Source organism: Pleurodeles waltl, chromosome 11 (genome assembly GCF_031143425.1).
Source record: "Pleurodeles waltl isolate 20211129_DDA chromosome 11, aPleWal1.hap1.20221129, whole genome shotgun sequence".
NCBI classification, from domain to species: Eukaryota; Metazoa; Chordata; class Amphibia; order Caudata; family Salamandridae; genus Pleurodeles; species Pleurodeles waltl.
The window spans coordinates 674,279,296-674,303,558 of NC_090450.1; positions in this window are offsets into that span (position 1 = coordinate 674,279,296).

Below are 24,263 nucleotides of genomic sequence, written 5' to 3' on the forward strand. Positions count from 1 at the left end.
GCCCCAGATGGTCCAGGTAATTTGTCATCCACTGGGGCCTTCATCCTGGGGAGGACTGTCTGACCCTGGCATCCTCTGCTAAATGGCAGTAGCATGGTTAGCTGTGGATGGAAAGGGTGAGAGTTAGTACGCGGAAATGTCGTTGTAGTGTCATGGTGTACCACTTGCAGTGGGTGGAATCGTTACTCAGGGATGGCAATGACATTTGGAGCAATGCAGACACTGCATGGTGAATGGCCTTTGTGCTTGCTTGTCATTTCAATTGTAGTTGTGGGTTTGCTGTTTGACATTGCTGTAATTGTCATAAATAGTGAGGTGGTGTTGGCTAGCAGTCTGTGTAGGCTGTGGGATGAATGTCCATGCAGGTGCACCATTGTGAAGTGTGAGTGTGACTCGGATCTGGCATGCCTAGTGATGGCTTGTAGGAGTGGCAGTTGAGGAGATAGTGGAGGTTTAGCGTGCATTGTGCGGGATGGGTGTGTGGCTGGTGGGAGAGGGGTGGTGTGGCATGCAGAGTAGGAAGGTGGGGTGATAGTGGGGGGTGCATTCTTGTGGTTTGTGATATGATGGGGAGTGGTAGGTGCTTGGGAGGCATGCAGGACTGGAGTGGTTAGTGCTCAGTGGGGGTTTAGGTTCCTTACCAGTATCAAACCCTCCAATTATTCCTGTCAGGCCCTCAGGATGCATGATGTCAAGACCTTCTCCTCCCAGGTTGTCAGGTCAAGGGGAGGAGGTGGGGGTCCACTGCTAGTCTTGTTGAGGGTGATGTTGTGCCTAGACGCCATGGAACGGACCTTCCCCTTAAAGTCCTTCCACCTCTTTCTAATGATCTCCCTTGTGCATGGCTAGCTGCTGACTGCGTTCACCCTGTCGATGATCCTCTGCCATAGCTCGGTTTTCCTGGCCAATGATGTTTGCTGGACTAGTGCCCCCATCAGCTGTGGCTCTATTCTGATGACATCGTCCACCGTGACCCACAACTCATTGTCGGTGAAGTGTGGGTGCTTGTGGCGTGACATGTTGTGGGGGTGCATGCACCGTGTGTATTCAGTGGTCAATATGCAGTGGTTCGCAGGTCGTGTATCTCTGGGTCCTGGTAGTATTCACAAGGGTCTGAGGGGGTGAGAGGGGGTGTGTTTTATGGTGCAGTGAACAGGTGTCTGTAGTGTGTGTATGTGTTTCAGGTGTGGGGTATTTTAACTGTCCAATCTGGTGTTGCCTTCTGTTGGTGGCGATTTTCTAGCCCGCCGCAGTGCACGCCGCCAATGGTTTCTTGCCATGCATGTTCCACTGTGCTGTAATCTGACTCATAATATGGCGGCCGGTATGGTGTCGGCATGTCAGGCCCAGCTGGCAGACAGTCGCTCTTTCGCTGTCAGTGGCACTGGTCGTGTTGGATTTCTGGCTGTGTTTTGTCGGCATGGTGTTTGTGACTCGTAGTACGGCGGACACTGTACCGCCAACACTGGAGGGATGGTGGCGGGATTTTGCATGGCGGTCGTGCCCCAAGATTACCAAACTCATAATGAGGGCCTGAGTTAAATCAAATGAAATTTTGTACAGCCTTGAATGCACTGGAATCAAACACACAGTTGCATTTCCTCTCCTCCCTCTTCACCCAGCACATGTAATGAGTAGGCCCTTTTTCAGTTAAATAGAATGCAGGCCTCTCTCATAACTTTAATTGGCTGTTGCCAACCAATCAGTGTGAAGGTGTGTTTCACAAAACTGAAAATGTGTTGGTATGACTGAGGGATGATGGATGAGATATGAGAGGTACGAATGATGGAAAACTGATGAGAATTATGGATGAGAAGCAGGGATGAGGGATGAGAAGTAAGATTGATGGAAGAGAAGTAGGGGTGATGGAATAGAAGTAGGGATGAAAAGTAGGATTGATGGAAGAGAAATAGGGATGTGAAGCAGGCATGAGGGATGAGAAGTAGGGATGATGGAAGAGAAGCAGTGTTGATGGATGAGAAGTAGGGATGATGTATGATGGATGAGAAGTAGGGTTGATGGATGAGAAGTAGGGATGATGGAAGAGAATCAGGAATGATGGATGATGGATGAGAAGCAGAGATGATGGAAGAGAAGCAGGGATGATGGAAGAGAAGTAGAGATGTTATATGATGGATGAGAAGTAGGGATGATGGATTATAATCAGGGATGGTGTGTGATGGATGAAAAGTAGGGATGATGGATGAGAAGCAGGGTTGAGAAGTAGGGATGATGGATGAGAAATAGGGATGATGCATGGCGAATGAGAAGTAGGGATGATGGAAGAGAAGCAGGGATGATGGAAGAGAAGTAGGGATGATATATGATGGATGAGAAGCAGGGATGATGGATGAGAAGTAGGGATGATGGATGAGAAACAGGGATGAGACGCACGGATGAGAAGTAGGGAGGATGTATGATGGATGAGAAGTAGGGATGATGGATGTGAAGTAAGGATGAGGAGTGAGGAATGAGGATGTCCTAAAATGAATGCTGTAAGAATGGTTGTTTGTGGGTCACCTGTCTCGGCATGCCTATGCATGCTCATGTATGGGCACACATCAGCTTCCAGTATAATATGTTTTTTATTCATATTCCATGATTTATCGCACCCATGCATAACCACCTGTCATGATGCAGGGGTAGTTATTTTTTTCTTTCTTGTATTTTTGCAAATTACAATTTAAACACTCATTCTAAAAGCCAATAGCGTTTAGAATTTAAAGGTGGAAACTGTTCACGTTGCCAATTCTGATTAAGTATAGAGTAATTAAATAGAGCAATAACTGCAACAGGCACTTTTCTATTTTACCCGGAACACACTAAATATCCTAATTGATTTGTGAGTCGCCTTTTAAAGGTGACTGTGAAAACATAACGATCTCACAATCATTCAACAATTATAGCTAAAGAACACATTTGGCTTCCGATTTTCCAAGAGAAATGTTAATGTAATGTTATCGTTGAAAGGCATAATCAATAAACAATGTTATTTCACCTACCTATTTTCCCATTAAATCTTTCACATGTGCGCCTTTTAGCAAATACTTAATATAATTGCATGTCTATAACCCATAAATCCTCTCAAAATCGTATTAATATAAAACAAATGGATAACAACTGAAAGTGAAATAGTGACACTTATGAAGAAGCTTAGATGGAGAAGATGAACAAAGTTAGAGGTTGTTTATATTGTTGAATTAACTTTCGTTCCCCAAAACACATGTTGTAAATTATTGTATCTGAAGCAATGAGTTATTGCTTTGTTGCTCGTACTTGCACTTTAAAGCAAATATTGTTTTTAATTCAGCTTTAAGGAGAAATGCGTATTGGATTAAATGATTAAAAAAGGCAAGGCTAATGATACGGAACTTGGAAATTTATACAGTGGAACATGTTACTGTAATGAGATTTTTTTCGCTCGCTATCAGAAGTGCTTCTAAATGCCATCTATTACTTGGAGGTGTATTTCCCATGTAATTAGGCATGGAATTCTAATTAAAAATTAAATCAGTGCTCAAATACGAATAAAAAAGAAATGCTTATCTGCCGAAAGGCGGAACCGTACATGGGTTTGCTCTTTAGACAGCACTCTTAGGAGGAGAAGGATATTGACTGGGATTTAAAAAAAGCATTGTTAAAGCCCATAGTTCTGGCTCTGTTAGAGGAAGTGTAGGCAAGTGGAATCATCTGTTCTAGGAAGAAAATCCTGTAATAAAGCAACAATCGTGCTTCAACAATATGGAATTAGAGGGGCCATATGTACGAACACATTTTCCCATAGACACAGAATGGGCAAAACCGCTTGCTACATCTGGCCCTAAGGCTCAATTTGCTGAACAGCGTGTTCTAGCAGAGTTAAGCTGTACTGCCAAAGAGGAGGGCTATGAAAAGGATCCAGAAGAAAGATGTCTGCTTTGTAGTTGGGAATTTAAGAGGTAAGGTATTTTCGTTGCATTTCTAAGAAAGCCACACCGTTGGTTTGTGAACAGAAAGGGCTGTACATTAAAATACATGTCATGACAACAAAGTAAAATAAATGGACATTTAAAGGGAATTGGTGTATAGCATCATGTCGTTATAGGTGGTTATTACATCCAAACAGACAGTATTTCTTCTACCAAAATGCCATAACCCCACAAATCATTGCAAGAGCAAAGTAAAAAATCCAAGGGCGCACACCTTCTCTAATCTAACTGAAGGACTACTTGAGCTCCAGCCCACCCTTATGGGAGCTCAAATGAAACCATGTAACTAACTATCCACAAAATGGCACGACAATGATGAATAGGCCATCCAACGAAACACAAAAGCATGAAAAATATAGGAAAACCAATGACTTTATGAGTCTGATGCAAAGCCCGCTCTAACTGTATTTCCTATTGTACTTTACTGAGAATTTGTGACATGGGTCTTCCAGGAAGCTGTATCTATACGAAGCTATCTTGAAATAGGGGGAACTTCGTGTAGCAATGCAGTAGAAAAAGAGAGAAATGTCCTTCTTTTTTGGGGGGTTTATTATGTAGCGTAACAATACTTTCTGCATAGTGTGTAACATCTACATTTCTATCCACACCTGCACTGGAAGCCACTGAACGAATTTTAGTCACAAGGTGTGTTTCTGCAGTTTGAGTTTGGCTACAAGTTGTGTAACTGACTTAGCAGTCCTTGTAAGCATCCATTTGAGTTACATGTGTAGTGTGTTTGGCCTCACAAATATTCAGGAGTCTCTTTATCAATGTAACCGTTTCAGTTGGCAGCCTTTGTGACAAAAGGAATGATGTTCCTATGTACTTGATTTATGAGTCAAGCACACACAAGAACAGGCGATGTGAGAGGTGGTTCAGTGGTGGTTCAGTAAAAAAGGGAAGTATTCGAGAGGGGTGCATAAAATAAATGCATACAATGTGTTCCTCTGTACACCTGCAATTGAGCTTCCTTATATATTTAGAAAGATAATACTACTTTGAACTATTAAACTCAAAACATAGTGCACAAATATATCACAGATTGCTGGTAGGGTTTTAGACTCACTGGCTGTAGAAGAAATACTAAAAAATGGGGGAATTTGGGTCCCATATATTTCTTTAATTGGTCCATTTAGTTTGAGTCCCCTCAAGCTCTAAATAATATGTAAATCCATTCTCATTCTTTGTCATCCTAAAGTACATTTCCTGAAAATCAGAGGTGAGGCTTAGAACTAGGGCAGATATTCAATTACATTATGATTTAATATTAAACATTAGTCCCCAAATATTTGGGGGGAGTGTATTTTTAGGTGCCTTACTAGTCTTGACGAGCTAAAATAGAGGCATGTCTTTGCTCATGTTCAAAATGCATTGACCTGCTCACTACAGGAGGTAGTATAAGGAAAGATGAGTAGCTAAAATGGGAAAAAAAAGGATGTCACGTCTGACTGTTCGGTCATCATTATATAGTATTTGTAAACTTTCGCTAATGTTGTGGAGTGGGTAACCTGCTTGCCACATTCCTCTGACTCTAAGAAAAAAACTTTTAGACGTTTTTTGTATTGTTCTAACCTAGTGTACCCTTAGGTCCACAAAAGGTGTCAGTTTCTCAATCATGTTTCTGAAGGTTTATCCATTATCCCTGTATTTAAGGTTCCTTTAGCCACATGACTTCCATTCTCTTATGTGCCTATCCGAAATGGAAAAGAGGGGGTGGAGTCAAGATGGCGGCCAGAGCGGACACTTGAATTGGAGCTCCGCAAGGGCCCCGAAAGAATATCCTGAAACAGACCCGGGCGGGTGGAATCAGGCAGGAAGCTGAGCGGAGGTGTCGGTGAGACGGCCAAAGCCTCTGGGAAGCGAGGGAGACACTAAAAGCGTCCCGACGGAGGATCGGCGGCCATGAGCCAGTAGGCCCCAGAGTCGGGCCTCGTCTGCGGTGCATAGTGCTGCCGCTGAGCGCGACGGAGCAGCGTTTCGGAGGAGCAGTGGAGGATAAAACCAGTCAGACCGCAGAGACAGAGGTGAGCGCCGCCTTTGTGAGCGATAGGGTCGCTCGGTGTGGCCCTGCGGAGGAGCGGCAACTGCAGACCTGTGAGACCCGTCTGGGACGCGCGGTGCTGACGCCGAGCGCGGCGGAGACTGTGTCTGGCCCGACCATCAGACAGGGGTGAGTGCACCCCAAGAGTGCCAAAGGGGATCAGAGGGCCGAAGAGGGAGCCGGTGCCGTAGATATACTGGCCAATCAAGGGAGAAGAGTGACTGCCGGCCGTGACACTCTACCCAACCTCAAGAGTAGCCCTCAGAAAGCGCAAAATAAGAGGCGGCACAGACGGCGGCGCTAGCGGAGTTCGAGACGGAAGGGCCACGAGAAATCCAGTTACCTCTATGGCATTCCTGAAGCGGCGACAGCAACACTAGATGGTCACTGAGCCCGCGGCAGTGAAGGGGGAACTCGACCGACGGCCCACACACCAGTGGAGGGCCTGTGCCTGGGATTGGCACCCTCCAGGGACCCACTAGGAATGGGGTAATTGTTAACCAAATAGAGGTCGCCGTATCAAATCCAATAGAATAACAGACTGAGACCATTCCTGGAATCTAAGACCACGGGGCTGCTCATGACACAGGTGAGCCTTACGACGCTACTTCCCAAGAGGCCTGAAATACTGAGTGCGACTGCTGTGCATTAGAAGAGATGCGTACATGTGCGGTGTGCTGTGGCTCCATTGGTAAAGTCTGAGAGGGAAACAGAGCCATAAGATTACGCGTCTAATCTCCCATAACACTTTTGGAGGCCTCCTGATTACTCCTTGAACTGCTTTCTTGTTGGTACCAGGGTCCCCTGCAATACTGCAATGACGGGTAAAACTAAGAACTCCAAAAGCACAGGACCCGATTTGGACTACACCCTGAAGGAAGGAGGAGCGTTGGAAACGTTGGCGCACTTGGATGCAACGCTTAAGTCACACTCCACTCAGTTTGATAAAGTTCTGCAGGCCATACTGGATACATAAACGTCACTAGAATCGAGGATTGATGCTATTGCAACAGAGGTCAATTTACTTCGTGTAGATCATCGAAACCTGACGGTCCGAGTAGAGGGAACTTAATCCTCATTAGCAGCCATTCATCCCACGGTGCAGTACTTGAAGACACATTTGGCGCAAGTAAAACTGGAGTTGACTGCTTTGCATAAACAAGTGGAGGATGCAGAGGGGAGGTCACACCGCAATAACATTAGGCTGGTGGGATTCCCCGAACAAGTGGAATTACCCAATATGGAGCTATTCATAGAACAATGGCTGATCAACACTGCACTGGGTGGAAATTGTTCCAAGTTCTTCTCTGTCGAAAGAGCCCACAGGGTCCCAGGCAGACCCCCTTGACCAGGCGCTCCTCCACGACCCATAATAGCTCAACTTTTAAACTTCTGAGACAGAGACCTGATTTTACAGCTATCCCGTTCTCATGGCCCGTGGTGATATGAGAACGCAGAAATCTCAGCCTATCCAGATTTCCCCGTAGAAGTACAGTCCCAACGCAACTGCTTTCTGAAGGTGAAACAACGACTGCGAGAACTGAACTATAAATATGCACTGTTGTTTCCTGCGAAACTTAGAGTGATTGATGGCGAGGCAACGCGACTTTTCCACTCGCCAGAGGACGCATGGACCTGGCTGCACGTGAAAGGCCTAATGCATACGACTCCGGACCAACGTGAAGATTCCACTTGGCTGACTCCACGCACAAAGCAATGCAAGTGAGGCCTTCTCGAGCCCAAGCAGTCAGGTAGCGGGAGGAGGCCATAAAGGAAGCAGCTCAACTATCTGCCAACTCCTTCTATGCTTTAACAGAGAACCCTCAGTTTCCCTCAGACACAGATACGGGGACCCCACCGCCCTCGCGGGGATCATTGGATGATGAGGGCCCGACGCTGACCCCACGCTCAGCCGATGACCTGTGAATGCAGGGATCTTGCGAGTGCTGGAGATTGTAGGATCCAGCCGATCCCTGCGACACGAAGTCATGTGACACCTGCTGGGGCGAGATTCTGGGGGTCGGGTCGTGGAGTCATTGAAAAGATATGGGGCCTGCAGGGAGGACTCCAACCTGCAACATGGTACCTCCCACCCCCCCACGAAGGCAGGGGATGCCATATGGTGTGCTTTCACTGAACGGATATGCATACATTGTAGTTTTATACTTCCTAGAAGTATGTTTGTGGAATTTTGGCATGATACTTGTTCTGTATCAAGCCTGGGCTCTGGGATTTGTTTTGTTAGTGATTAATACATGTAAATGCTTGGAGTCTGAGGGGGCCACAGTCGTAACAATTGTTGATGGTCAAAGGGGAGGGGGGCATGAGATGCATAGATCTTTCAACCCAGGTAACAATGACTACTGAGTATACTATGCTGACTTGGAACATCCGAGGTATGAGTAATCTTATTAAGAGATACAGAATATATTCCTATCTCAGGAGACACTGGGTACATTTTGCCTGTTTGCAAGAGACACATTTGATACAGGGAGTACTACTAGTTAAGCTCACCCGTCGCTGGAGAGGTCAGATATACGGCACCGCTTATTCCGCATATGCCAGAGGCACCTTAATCTGGATAGCCCCAGAGGTGCTGTTTAATTCAACTAAGATACATATTGATCGAGAGGGACGATATGTTTTGCTAGAAGGGCACTTAGATGGTCATCCCATCCTCCTGACCTCTATATATGGTCCCAATACAGTGCAGGACCCATCTTCAATGAGCTTTCCCCGTCCTTAGTACAAGATCAAAGCACACCTAGTTTATGGGAGGGGGAATTTTAATTGTATCCAAAACACAGATCTGGACCGATCGACTCCCCCCCTGCCAAACACTCCTGGCTTACACGCTACTAAACACTTTCGCCAATGGACGCAAGCCATGCGGCTACAGGATATCTGGCGTCTACATCATCCTGAAGATAGGGAGTATTCTTACTATGCGCCAGGCTACCACATACATACGAGATTGGATTACATTTTTTGTGACCCACTCATGTGGCCCAATATCCGTAGCTCTGAGTATTTGGGTAGAACTTTATCTGACCACAACCCATTGCAGGTGGTTTTTAAATGGGGGCGACCTAGGCCTAAGACACCGACATGGAGACTCAGAGTGGAAGCCCTACAAGATATGCCTTATAGAATACAATTAGGTACAGCTATTAAGGAATACTTTCAACACAACGAGGGCTCGGTGGGCGAGACTAGAATGGAATGGGATGCAATGAAGGTGGTTGTACGAGGTCATTGTATGACCTCCTCTTGGGGAGTGAAAACCGCCCTTACACACACTGTATTGAACCTGGAACAGGAAATATGTCGGCTAGAGAAAACAGCCATAACTGACCCATCAGCACGACAACTACTGTCACTACAGCGTAAGCAATATTGCAAGGAATTAGATAGGCTTGGGAAATTAGACTGCAAAGAATATTTGACCCGACAACATAGAGAAGGGGACAAACCTGGTCCCATGTTGGCTTGGCTGTTGCACTCTGAGGTATCTCGAACGGTACTAGGTGCAATCAGGAACGATAAGGGGGAAGTGGTTAATCCTCAAGAGGTGATTAATGAGGCCTTTGTTCAATATTACAAGACTCTATACACAGCACAAACGACACCCCCTCATATGACAATCACTCATTACTACATGAGCTCCCTCTCCCCACCCTTACACAACAGCAAAAGCAAGACCTAGAGCAGCCCATACAACTTGTTGAGGTGCAATTGGCAATAAAACAAATGGCTAGAGGGAAGACCCCAGGCTTAGATGGGTTGCCTATTGAATTTTACGCTACATATGAAACCCACCTCGCACCTCGGCTGATGGCCCTATATGAGACATCATACCAGCAAGGGAGACTCCCCACCTCGATGAACGAGGCCCTCATTGTAGTGCTCCCTAAGTCGGGCAAGGACCCTCTGGAAGTGGGCTCCTATCGTCCCCTCTCTACGCTCAATCTTGATTACAAAATTCTAAGTAAGATTCTGGCAAATATGCTACTTCCTATACTTCCGTCCATAATACATCCAGATCAAAATGGATTTATATGGAATAGGGCCAAATACCACAATGCTAGGAGACTGTGCCATATCATTGATGCGGTTTCCAAGGGTGCTGACGTCCCAGTGGCGGTATCATTGGATTTTGAAAAGGCGTTCAACACGATAGGCTGGCCTTACCTAATGTGGACGTTGAGACGCTTCAGACTAGGTCCCCAATTTCTATAGTGGATACAGCTTCTCTACACCAAGCCCCAGGCCAGAGTCGGGACGGGCCACTATGTATCGGACCCCGTCCCTATTCAAAGAGGAACAAGACAGGGTTGCTCGCTGTTCCCAGTACTTTTTACGCTAGCCATTGAACCCCTTGCAGCTCGCCTGCGGACGAAGGACAGTGAATGGGGTGTGTGGGTTGATGGCAGTTGGCATATTACATCACTATATGCCGATGACGTATTAATCTATCTGCGAGGACCCGCTGACACCCTATCTGGCCTATACAAGATATTAGACCAATTCAGTGAATTATCGGGCCTTCGAGTGAACTGGAGCAAATCCTGTGTGTTCCCTCTAAGAAAAACGAATGATACGCTGAACCAATTGCCTGCACAAGGAAGGCTAATATGGGCAACTGGGTTTTTTCGCTACTTGGGCATAGATGCATACCTGGCTGAATCGGAGTTAGTGGAGGCCAACTATAACAAAGTGCTGTCCTCTATTAGCAGGTCATTACCCTTCTGGACACGGTTACCCCACTCCCCTATGGGCAGAGCAGCGATAGCGAAAACACTGGTACTCCCTAGATTTCTTTATCTATTTCTAGTGCTGCCAGTGTCGCCCGGACGGGCCTTCTTCAACACCATACGCAGCCTTTTGAGAGCGCTCATTTGGGGCCCAGGACATAAGAGAGTATCCCTAGATTTATTGCAATACCCAATGTTTGACGGAGGTATGGCAATCCCCGATATGGAACGATATTATGCAGCAGCACAACTGCAGTGGGTAATGGCTTGGCTGGCAGGTGGTCAATCAATAGAGGGGAATATGGTGCAGCATAGGTTGACGACAACCGGAGTACTGCGATGGTTTCTGGGGCGGACTGAAACTATAACTGATACAGGGCTGTTGATGCGCATGGCGCAAACAACCTGGACCCGCTACATTCAATGAAGACGGGATCCAGTCCCCTATTCACCTAAACTCCCAATATGGGACATGCCCCAGATATATGCCCTTAAACATGTATACGATTTCCACACATGGCAGGACGGGGGGGTTGCTGCACATGGGTGATCTGTATGCTGAGGGACAAACTCGCTCCTTCATAGACTCTAGTACAACATTCCACCTAGACACTGGACAGTTTCTCGCACATGCGCCCCTTTGCGCTGGTATGAAACAAAGAAGGCAATCCGGCCTCCTGGAGCCGACAAAGCTCTTGGGACTCTATTATATTTTAACACAAGGTCAGGTGAAAAAAGCAGTATCTAATCTATACATCCTATTAAGGGAAACCCCAACTGTGCCACATCCCAGTAGCAAAGCACGATGGGACGAGGGATTGGGCATCAAGTTCACAGACCAACAATGGAAAATGGCATTGGCCCAGGTGCGGCATGTCTCGCGAAATGCTAGACTAAAATTTACACATTTTAACCATGTCCACCAAACATACCTATCCCCGCATAGATGTCGCCGCATGTTTCCAGAGGTCACCTCGAGGTGCCCGCGCTGTGGATACGATGACGCCACCTTCCTACACATGGCTTGGGAATGTCCTGAAATATACTGTGCCTGGGGATGCATTTTGCAACATATATCTGACATTATGGACAAATCCCTTGCACCAGACCCGCTCCTTTGTTTACTGGGGGTGGCCAAGCGCAATAAACGATCCAAGTACTATATGAAGTTTGTTGATCTTGCCCTAACACTGTTTAAGCGCATGATCGCCATTGCCTGGAAGGCCACGCACCCCCCAGTTGCACAAGCCTGGCTCCGGGTGGTGTTGCGTTGGACCACGGCAGAGGTACATGCATTAGATTGGGATAAGCAAGCACGGGGTGGAGATGGGGGGTAACACTTTGGGATACTTACCTAGTGAAACTGGAGGATAAACTGAGTACACAAAAGACTGGCAAGGAGACGACATTAGAACACCCTCGTTGATTTGTTGCCACGTGACACATCCAAACGAGCTCCTCCCCATAGACATTTTTTCCCTTAATCTCGACTCTCATCTGCTGAATATTGACAACATCTGTCTGACCCCACAGCAAGAGCAGGGATTGCCACGATTTCTCAGCATCACCCGCCCACCCTGGCCACTTTCTCTCCCCCCCCTCCCCTGGCAACTAGGGGCTGGGGCCACAGATCGAAGATCTGTATTTAGACATTGACGATGATACTGACGTCCCCGCCTCATATACTCCAAGCAGGTTCTTTCTTTGTTTCTTTTTCCTTGTTAAAGTCATAATGTATTTTCAGGTCTATTCCTGCACAGCCCTACGTAGAGATTCCTATCTGTTAGGTGATATTAGATATCCGACAATATATCGTCATTGATTAGAAGTGCTAGTACATGAGGAGAATGGCTCAACTGATGGCGACCACTACATCAAAGGTCATGCATAGACAATATATGTTCACTCACTCAATAATGGTTACGCATTGGGATACCATTGCTACGATTCTTGTGATATTGTTGTCTCTGTCGCGAATTGATATTTGTCACCAAGAAACCTTGATGTATGTTGATATCCTGGTCATGCGCTTGAATAACCTGCATTATTTGAAAATAAAATAAAAAGATTTAAAAAAATAAATCCTCGATGGAAAAGAGTTAGTAAATATTGTACTTTGTAAGTTGAAAGAAAAGATGAAAACATTATTTAAATTGTTGATTAAAGCTGTATGTGGACTTAATTACCATCGAAACATGCCAGTGGGAAAAAGAAGTGTAGATGTGATGTTAGAAACAGGACAGTGAAACTTCACATGCCTAAAGGAGGTATGAGGAAAGAATGCACCGAGGTTGAGATTAAGGAAGAAGGTGCACTTGAAAGGCCTTTCTCAGAAGCCAGTACCTGACCTAACTACAATATTAAGGTCAGGTAAGCCTTACTGGAATGTGATCGGTAGAAGGGTATGTGCATCAGGTATCTAAATATGGAAAAATTTACTGTTGCCACAGTGATGTAAACTGCTTCATTATCTATGCACCATTCATAATTGATGTATTGCATGATTAGTTCATAATCAGCGTCTGTCATAATGATGTTTGATTTCTTAACATGGCCGTATAATTGTGGTCTCATTCGCCATTGCATTAATCACTTGTTTATTATAATAATGTAATCGAATGTAATAACATGTATAATCAGGTGATTCTTCTGGAACTTTGTCGGAAGAAACTTCAAAGACCATTAACTAAACTTCTCCTATTGGTACTAGAAGTCTCCCGAGATTTATTTGAGAAGGAAGTCAGTATGACAAAAATCACTTACTAGATTATTTCAATGTATATGTGTGAAACATCATGTGCGTTAAATTGCGTTTCAGATGTGCTGCATTGTCTGTTTTGTTAGGGTGCACAATTTTCAATTGCTTTGCACAGTTGTGGCTGTTATTCCTGGAGGCAGCTTCCCCACTTGTGTGGCTTTGATGTAATGATGTGTGTGTGCAGGTTCGGAATATTTATGTTAACTTTAAAGGTCCATAAAATGGGTTGGTGAGAAGATATGGATGTGTTGTTGAGGTGGCAAACACTTATCCAGCTATATGACATGACCTGTATTGTGCGCACACTGTTATGTTTAAATTGAATTGTTGTAGAGGGTCCTGAGTAATTGGATATGTATAGGATTTTTGGGGTGTCCACCTTCGCCAGCCATATTGTTTGAAGCATTGTTCTAAGCATGATAGTGCCAGTTGTCTCTGAAGTGTATTACTGCTGTAGGTGGTAGTATCACTATAAGGTTATTTGAGTGTTCGATGTAGGTGACAAATGCTTAGCTGATTGCATGACTCGGAGTCTTGTAGTGTATATTATGGTATTGAGAATTGCGTCTAATGTGTGAAATTGATGTAGAGCAAGGAATAAATTTGAAATCATGTTGTTGAGGTGGCAGACATTCAGGCAACTTATGTGACTTGTATCTGTGTTTTGTTTTTGATTGTGTCAGGGGTTGTTTCTAATGCGTATTGATGATGTAGGTTAAAGTATCCACATAATTAGACTGTGGAAGTGGTAACACCCAGGCAACTATATGGCTTTTTTGCACAGTTGCACACATGATGGTGCCAGATACTGTGTTAAAGGTGTTCTGGTGGTAGAGGGTTTATGTGGGTTCTGGGAGTTCCTGGGACCGAAATCAAAAGAACTTGTGTCATTGCCTGATCAGTTGTGTATCTGTTGTGCGTTGTGTCACCCTATGCGGAAAAAGTATAAAGAAACCTGCAAAAGAGACAATCATCCTTAACCATGACAGATAAATGTATTTCAGAACAGTGATGTTCTGCTTTCCTACTTATCTCATATCAGAGCTTACAGAACCTCTCTGGAATGCACTTCTGAGTTCAAAGAAGACCTTTATTGTTGTTAATTCTCCCCACCCACAAGTTCCTGAGAGATAAATTAATAGATTTCAAGCACAAAGTAGTCGCAGTAAGAAAACAAAATATATCACAGTACTTCTCAGTTGCAATGTACACAGCATATATATATCTTTATATGATTATAGTAGCAAAGCATAAAAATCTAAATTCATCACCGTATGAGCAAGTAGGACCTATCTTCAGCTTCATCTTTCTGGGGTCTGCAAGTTGATGACTCCAGTCAACTGCGAGAAAGAGATTATCTACCCACACGGGAGACTGGCAACTGACGCCTAGTTCCAGCCTGAAGTCAAGCAGATTCGAATCTAACTCACTGTAGCCCAGAGTCATCCTTACAAAAGCGTGCCCCCTCCTCTCAGACTCGGGAAAACTACTCAAGCCTTTGGAGACTGGCCAGATCTCCTAGACTTCTCCTATTCCCAAGCCTGAGCAGAAAGGAAAACACCAAATGTACTCTCTCTTATCAGGTCTAGTCTGGTGTGAAGAAAACAGCTTGGTTCATCTTGTGGAAAAACACAGCATGGAAAAACACAGACATCTAATGTCTCAACTGCAATGTCTAACTCCACGTTAAAGCCGATAGGCAGCTAACCTAAATATCAAATGTAATGTCTAATATGATGTCAAAGCCAATAGGCAGCTGAGCTGAATACAAAATGTAATGTCTAATATCATGTCAAAGCCAATAGGCAGCCAAGCTGAATACAAAATGTAATGTCTAATATCATGTCAAAGCCAATAGGCAGCTGAACTGAATACAGAATGTAATGGCTAACTCCATGTTAAAGCCAATAGGCAGCTAAACTGAACAAAACATATAGGCCCTCATTCTGACCCTGGCGGTCGGTGATAAACAGGCCGGCGGTCTAAAATATGCAATTCTGACCCTGGCGGGAACCGCCAACACAGCCCGCCAACTTAACACTCCGACCGCCACAGCGGTACAAACAAACAGCGCGGCGGTTCCCGCCAACAGCCCGGCGGCAGACAATGTACCGCCCACCCTATTACGACCCACCAATCTGCCACCTTTTCCGGGGCGGGAGCACCGCCGATAAGAACACGGCGGAAACAGACTACGAACGGGAAAACGCTCACCTCTACGCACTCCACGCGAGATTCCGGCAGTATGGAGCCAGAGTTGCAGGTCATCCCCGCACTCCTATTCCTGCTCATATACCAGGAGCACGCCCGGCGGCGCGGAAGACATCGGTGAGTACTGCACCTACGACACAGGGGAGGGAAAAGATTACCGGCACACACCCACCCACCCACACCCACTACAACACACACATCAATGCATTCCCACAGATCACTGTCACAACCCACAAACCACCCCCCTCCCTAGAAGAGATCATAAACGGGCAGATATATTGAAATATGTACACCAGTAATCCCAATAAATAAATAAACTATGTACAAAATATATACAGCTACTAAATGTAGTCCAACCACTGTCCGTGGATCACAGGGGTCCTGTGCAAAGGGGCAAGGCCCAGTCCCACGACAAGAACTCCACGGAGAGAACACTGCAGGGGCATCAGAAAGAAAATTGGACAGGCACCTCAGGGGGAAGGGAAGGGGGGGCACCTCAGCCACTTGAGTACACGACGCCAGATCCACGAGGGGACTCCATGACCACTGGCCCATCCTGGGGAGAGCAAAGCCACAGTCCAAACAGTCCATACAGTGGGTGGCCTGCCCACTGGGCCATCCTGGGGAGAGCAAAGCCACAGTCCAAACAGTCCATACAGTGGGTGGCCTGCCCACGGGGCCATCCTGGGGAGAGCAAAGCCACAGTCCAAACAGTCCATACAGTGGGTGGCCTGCCCACTGGGCCATCCTGGGGAGAGCAAAGCCACAGTCCATACAGTCCATACAGTGGGTGGCCTGCCCACTGGGCCATCCTGGGGAGAGCAAAGCCACAGTCCATACAGTCCATAACAGACCCCACTGCCACTGGAGGAGGCAAGTTGGCCAGAGGACATCCTGCAGCCCTGCCCGAGATAGATCCTGCCCTGCCACGTCTGCCAAAGGGCCAGCGGTTCTTGCCCTGAAGGGCCCAGTTCAGCGGATCTTGAGACGGCGGGGCCCAGTTCAGCGCTCCTTGCCTTGAAGGGCCCAGTTCAGCGCTCCTTGCCTTGTAGGGCCCAGTTCAGCGGTCCTTGCCCTGAAGGGCCCAGTTCAGCGGTTCTTGAGACGGCGGGGCCCAGTTCAGCGCTCCTTGCCTTGAAGGGCCAGTTCAGCGGTTCTTGAGACGGCGGGGCCCAGCGGAGCGGTGCGTGAGACGGCGGGGCCCAGCGGAGCGGTGCTTGAGACGGCGGGGCCCAGTTCAGCGGTTCTTGCCCTGAAGGGCCCAGTTCAGCGGTTCTTGCCCTGAAGGGCCCAGTTCAGCGGTTCTTGAGACGGCGGGGCCCAGTTCAGCGGTTCTTGCCCTGAAGGGCCCAGTTCAGCGGTTCTTGAGACGGCGGGGCCCAGCGGAGCGGTGCGTGAGACGGCGGGGCCCAGCGGAGCGGTGCTTGAGACGGCGGGGCCCAGTTCAGCGGTTCTTGCCCTGAAGGGCCCAGTTCAGCGGTTCTTGCCCTGAAGGGCCCAGTTCAGCGGTTCTTGAGACGGCGGGGCCCAGTTCAGCGGTTCTTGAGACGGCGGGGCCCAGTTCAGCGCTCCTTGCCTTGAAGGGCCCAGTTCAGCGGTTCTTGAGACGGCGGGGCCCAGCGGAGCGGTGCGTGAGACGGCGGGGCCCAGCGGAGCGGTGCTTGAGACGGCGGGGCCCAGTTCAGCGGTTCTTGCCCTGAAGGGCCCAGTTCAGCGGTTCTTGAGACGGCGGGGCCCAGTTCAGCGGTTCTTGCCCTGAAGGGCCCAGTTCAGCGGTTCTTGAGACGGCGGGGCCCAGTTCAGCGGTCCTTGCCCTGAAGGGCCCAGTTCAGCGGTTCTTGCCCTGAAGGGCCCAGTTCAGCGGTTCTTGAGACGGCGGGGCCCAGTTCAGCGGTCCTTGCCCTGAAGGGCCCAGTTCAGCGGTTCTTGAGACGGCGGGGCCCAGTTCAGCGGTTCTTGAGACGGCGGACGGTCTATGGCCAACTGCTAATTGCCTGGTGGTGCCCTCCTGGGCAGCGGGGATGGTGCTCCTTCACTGCCCACCTGGGCTGTGGGTGGTGGGGCCCTCCAGGCCAGCTGGGCTGGGTCCTCCCTGGGCAGCGGCTATGGGGGTGGTGGGCTCTCCCGGGGCAGCTGTGCCGGTTCCTCCCGGGGCAGCGGCTATGGGGGTTGTGGGCTCCTCCTGGGCAGCAGGCCTGCTGCCTGACCTCTCCGACTTGCTGCCCTTGCCCTCCTTAGTCGTGGGCCTGTGGCCCTTTCCTCCCTTTGGAGCTGTGGCTGGTGACTGTCTCTGGGTGGTGTCCGGGGGGGATGTAGAAGGCGGGCTCCTGCGGCGACCCTTCCGCCTTCTGCTCCTCTTCCCAGGGGGTGGGCTGGCTGTCCCCTTGCTGCTGGGCGAAGATCCAGACATGCGGGCTGGCGGGCTCCAATACCCCTGCACCCTTGTCAAGGGGGCTGCAGGGCTGGTGGTGGCTGAGGTGCTCTTCTTACCCCGACGAGAAGGAGGGGGGGGCTCAGGGTCAGGAAAGAAGTTAGTAGTGGCGAGGAAGAGCTTCTTGGGACAATGGAGAGTGGTAGGTACAGTGGGAATGGGAGTGGAGGGAGAGGATGTGGTTGTAGGTGAGTCACGTTTGCTGTCTTTGGGTGCAGGTGCAGGAGGGATAGGCTGTCGTGAGGTGGATGGCTGTTGGGTGGGTGGGTGGCTGCGTTTGTGTGGTGTGGAAGAGGGGGTGACAGACACAGTGGGAGAGGACACAGGGGACGTGTAAATGGCAGTGGGGGTGGTGACTGCACGTGTGCGGACTGGAGTGGAGGGTGTGCTGGTGATGGAAACACTGGCTGATGGTGAGGTGAATGGAGGGAGACGAGGAGGTGGGGGTCACAGAGGTGGTAGTGACTGTTGGCATGTCTGCATCGGAATGTTGCGTGTGTGAATGTCTGCGTGATCTGTGGTGCTTATGTTTGGATGAGCTTCTCTTGGGTGTTGAGGTGTGTGCAGGCTGGTCTGATGGTGTGGGTGGGACAGGCAGAGGAACAGGAGACTGGGAGGAGGGAGTTAGTAGAGGCAGGCAGGAGACAGGGACAATGGCTGCCGTCAGTGCTGAGGCCAGAGCCTGGAACGATCGCTGATGGGCAGCCTGACCCGAATGAATGCCCTCCAGGTACGCATTGCTGCGATGAACCTCCCTCTCCACCCCCTGGATGGCATTCAAAAGGGTAGTCTGCCCAACAATGAGCGTTCGGAGGAGGTCAATGACCTCCTCACTGAGGGCAGCGGGGGTAACAGGGGCAGGGCCTGAGGTGCCTGGGGCGAAGGAGATGCCCGGCTTCCTGGCAGAGCGGGCACGGGGCGAACGCTGAGGGGCTGCTGGGAGGGCGGAGATGGTGCGCTGGGTGGCGGCTGTACCTGTAATGGCGGGGGGCATGGATGGTGCCACCCCCGCAAGGGAGCCCCCTTCCGAGGACGTGTCCGTGTCGCTGCAGGGTCCAGTCGTCCCCGTCGTGGAGCTCCCCTCGCCCTCCGTCTCACTGGTCCAGTCTGACTCTGTGGCATGGCCCTCCTGGGCCATGTGAGATGCAGCTCCCTCCTGCCCCGATGCCACTTCTCCTCCGCCTGATGATGCTGATGCACACAAGCACAGAAAGACAAACAAAAAGGGGGGGGGAGAGAGAAATAAAGGGATATTGAGTACATGGATCTCCGGTACAGTTAGCGGACATGACAGACACAGATGCCCCCTGCACTAAGTTGCGCACTTGGGGTCCGCTACGCATTCCGTGGAACATGCCCTACACGCCTAGAGTTGACAACTGCACCCATGGATGACATGGCCCAGGGATGGCTGTACTGACAAACTACTGAGGGTGGTGGCTGGGGACACAGGGGCTTACGGGGGTGCCCAGCCTACAGATATCGCCCTGGCCTAGGGGGACCCCCAGCCCTCCTCCCCCACCCAGACACCTCCACTGCGCGACAACAGAGTAGATAATGCTTGTACTCACCCCCTTGTGTCTGCTGTGCTGCCCTCACGCGCCCATCCAATTCAGGGTAGGCCACCGCCAGGATCCGGAACATCAGGGGGCTCAGTTGACGGCAGGCACCCCGCCTACGTTGGGAGGCCATCCCCAGCAGAGACTCGGCGGTCTTCTTGGTCCCGCGGCAGATGTCCTCCCACCTGTTGCGGCAGTGGGTGCCCCGTCGATGGTGGACCCCCAGGGTCCGGACTTCCTTGGCGATGGCACGCCAAATCCCGATCTTCTCATGGGCGCGGACCTATGTGACACGTACAGGGAGGGAGAAATACCACGTTCAAGTTTCTCAGCATTTTCCTTTCCAGTGGCCCAACGCCCCCCATCCCCGCCAGGCCCCCCGCCATGCCCCCCGCCAGGCCCAACATGCCCCCATCCCCGCCATGCCCCCCGCCAGGCCCAACATGCCCCCCATCCCCGCCAGGCCCCCCGCCATGCCCCCCGCCAGGCCCAACATGCCCCCCATCCCCGCCAGGCCCCCCGCCATGCCCCCCGCCAGGCCCAACATGCCCCCCATCCCCGCCAGGCCCCCCGCCAGGCCCCCAAGCCAGCCAGTGGCCCCAAATCCATATTGAATTAAACTCACTTGTTGGTCTGGAGGACCGTAGAGTAGGGCATACTGGGGGAGGACCCCATCCACAAGTTTCTCCAACTCCTCTCCAGTGAAGGCAGGGGCCCTTTCCCCAGCCGCAGCAGCCATTGTCCCTTCCAGACCGAGGTCACAGCAACACTTGCAGTATAGGTCCTCTCCTGTGAAAGTTCAAGTCGCAAGTGGATAAGTAGATAGAAAATGGCGGTGACGTCCGCGGCGGTGCGTACCGCGGCGGTGCGTCCCGCCACCACCGGCGCCCTTCGCCATTGGCTCCTGAAACCCATAGGCTTCAATGTTAACCAATGCGGCTTTGCGCCGCGGTCTTCGCCCGCCGCCCGCCGCGGTGTGCCACGCCAGCGCATTGACCTCAAATCCCATTGTCACACTTCACAGGTCAGGCAGCCGCCATTTCCAGGGCCCACATGGCTCAATTTCAACAGCGTCACACAGGCCTAGGCCTTGCATAGCCACTCAGACACGCCATTCACTGCATAGAGAATCGTTTACTGTGCTAGCTGTGAGTACGTACCTGTGGGTTGCTTGACTGTGTGCTCCATGTTGTCCTTCCTAGGCACCGTCCGCTGGGTTGGGCGAGGAGACGGATGAATCCTCCCGTGTACCGACCGCTGGTGGACCTGTCGACAATGGAAGAACGCCACATTATCCTGACCTACCGTCTTAACCGTGCCACTATCCATGAACTGTGTGCCCAGCTGGAGCCCGACCTGATGTCCCCCATCCGCCAACCCACAGGGATTCCCCCTCTGGTGCAGGTCATGTCAGTACTCCATTTCTTGGCAAGTGGGTCATTTCAGACAACCGTGGGAATTGCTTCTGGGATGTCTCAGCCCATGTTTTCGAAGGTGTTATCCAGAGTGTTGTCTGCCCTGATGAAATCCGTGAGGAGCTACATCATTTTCCCTGAGGTGGGCGAATTGGCTACAGTGAAGGGTGATTTCTACGCCCTTGGACATATTCCCAACGTAATTGGTGCCATTGATGGGACCCATGTGGCTTTGGTTCCCCCAAGAGACAGGGAGCAGGTGTACAGGAACAGAAAAAATTACCATTCAATGAACATCCAGGTGGTGTGTTTGGCTGACCAGTACATCTCGCATGTAAATGCCAAATTCCCAGGGTCAGTGCATGACGCCTACATCCTCAGGAATAGCAGCATCCCTTACGTGATGGAACAGCTACAGAGACACCGTGTATGGCTAGTGGGGGACTCTGGGTACCCCAACCTGTCGTGGCTACTGACCCCAGTAAGGAATCCCCGGACCAGGGCAGAGGAACGGTACAATGAGGCCCATGGGCGTACTAGGAGGGTGATCGAATGCACCTTTGGCCTCCTAAAGGCCAGGTTTCGCTGCCTGCATATGACAGGTGGATCCCTAATGTACTCACCTAAGAAGGTGTGTCACATCATCGTGGCCTGCTGCATGCTTCACAACCTGGCTTTGCGCCGCCAGGTGCCTTTCCTGCAGGAGGATGGTCGAGACGGTGGTGTTGTGGCAGCGGTGGAACCTGAGGAGAGTGACGAGGAGGAAGACGACGGGGCTGAAACAGACAACAGGGACAGAATCATTGAACAGTACTTCCAATAGGACACAGGTAACATTTCAAAGATAATTTAGTAAATGTTAACTACTCTCCAGCATCTCTGCTGCCTGTCTATTTGCCCCAGTGTATGATGACTGAGTTTTGGCTTTTCCCTCCCTATTTCAGATCTGGGGTCCCCACTACGAGTCCTGTGCTTCGTTTCCCCATGGACTACAGCTTTGTGGCAGCTGTTTGTTGACTTCACCATGTACAAGGACATATTTGCACTGTCATGTCAATTACAATCTATTGAAATCACAGCCAGACTCCAGATATTTTGGTGCAAAATAGGTGTTTATTTAAGTGCTCAAAATGGGATGGGTGGTTTCAAGTGGGTGGGGGCTATGGTGAAGGAATGTCCATGGCAGAGTCCAGAGTAACAGTCACACAGGTGCATTGTCCAGAGGCCTGTGGAGAGATGGAGCATGGGCAGTTCAAGGATGGACAGGGTGACAATGTGGGACAGTGGGATGACATCAGGTGGTATCCTTTGCTGGCGGGGGTCTTGACATCCTACTCTGTCTTCTTGCGAGATCTCAGGGCCCTCTTGCGGGGTGGTTCTTCTCCTGCAGGAGGTGGGGGTCTGGTGGGCTGCTGCTGTGCGGGGGCCTCCTGTCCACTAGCGCCGGCGGAGGTGGTTGGCTGTTCTTGGTCCAGGCTAGTGGCAGGGGCCCTTGGGTGTTGTTCAGTGTCCGCCCTGTTGTTGACGAGGTCCTGCAGCAGCCCTACCATGGTAACCAGGGTGGTGTTGATGGCTCTGATGTCCTCCCTGTACCCCCGATAGTGTTCCTCCTGCAGCACCTGGATCTCCTGGAACCGGGCCAGTACCGTCGCCATCGTCTCCTGGGAGCGGTTGTATGCTCCCATGATGGTGGTGAGGACCTCGTGGAGAGTGGGTTCCCTGGGCCTCTCCTCCCCCCCCTGTCGCACAGCTGCCCTCCGAGTTCCCCTGTTTCCCTGGGCCTCTGCCCCCTGGCCGGTGTGCCCACTACCACTGCCCCCAGGTCCCTGTTGTTGTTGGGGTGGTGGGTTATCCTGGGTGCCCTGTAGTGGTAGACACACCGCAGATTGACGCGCCCTGGAGACAGAGGCATGGGCCCGCTGGGTGGGAGCTGTGCTGGTGTTCCCAGAGGGGTTTGGGTCTGTAGTGGCCTGGGCCTGTGTGAGGGGAACCGACTGTCCAGAGGTCCCCGATGGTCCGGGCTGGTCATCGGTGTCCAGGTCGACAGAGCTGCTGTCATCGCTGACGGCCTCTTGGGTGGGGGGTGTGGAGAATTCTGGCCCCTCCGCCGCGGTGTGTTGACGGTCGGGTCCTGCAGGGGTATAGAGGTATGGTTATAGTTTCAATGTGTGGCATATGGGTGTATCTGTGGGTTCTCGTGTCCCCAAGTGCTGGCATTCGTGTGTGGGGGCTTTGGTGAGGGTGGCTTGTGGGGGGGATGTGTATATGCATTGGGCATGCTTTGGTGATGGGTGTCCATGCTTAGTGGACGCATGCAGGCCTAGGTTTTGGGATGTGTGGGTTGTGATGGTGAGACATTGGCGGGGAATAGGTGTGCTGGGGGTGGGGGTGAGGATGGTGGTGGGGGTGAGGATGGTGGTGGGGGTGAGGGTGGGGGTGACGATGGGGGTGGGGGTGAGGGTGGGGTTCGAGGATGGGGGTGAGGTTTGGGGTCTGATTTGGCATGCAGGTGGGGGGGAAGCAGTATTGAAGCTTCAACTTACCAGTATCCATTCCTCCGCCGACTCCTGCGAGGCCGTCAGGATGCAGGATGTTCAAGACTTCCTCCTCCAATGATGTGAATTGTGGGGGTTGAGGTGGGGGTCCTCCGCCAGTCTTCTGCACGGCGATGTTGTGCCTGGATACCATGGAACGCACCTTCCCCCGTAGGTCGTTCCATCGCTTCCTGATGTCTTCCCGATTTCTGGGGTGCTGTCCCACTGCGTTCACCCTGTCGACAATCCTCTGCCATAGCTCCGTCCTCCGGGCAATGCTGGTGTATTGTATCTGTGTGCCGAACAGCTGGGGCTCTACCCGAACGATTTCCTCCACCATGACCCTGAGTTCTTCGTCTGTGAAGCGGGGTTGTCTTTGGGGTGCCATGGGGTGGTGTGTATGATGTGTGGGGTGGAGTATGTGTATTTAAGTGAGTTGAGTGTGGTGGTGTGTGTTGTTTTGTGTGTGGATAGTGTGTGGGTGATGGTGTTGAGTGGCTGTGGCTGTTATTTTTTGGATGCTGGTGGCTCGCTCTTGCCTTCTTGACAAATATTTTAGCGTAGGGGTTTGTGGGTGATGTGGGTGTGTGTT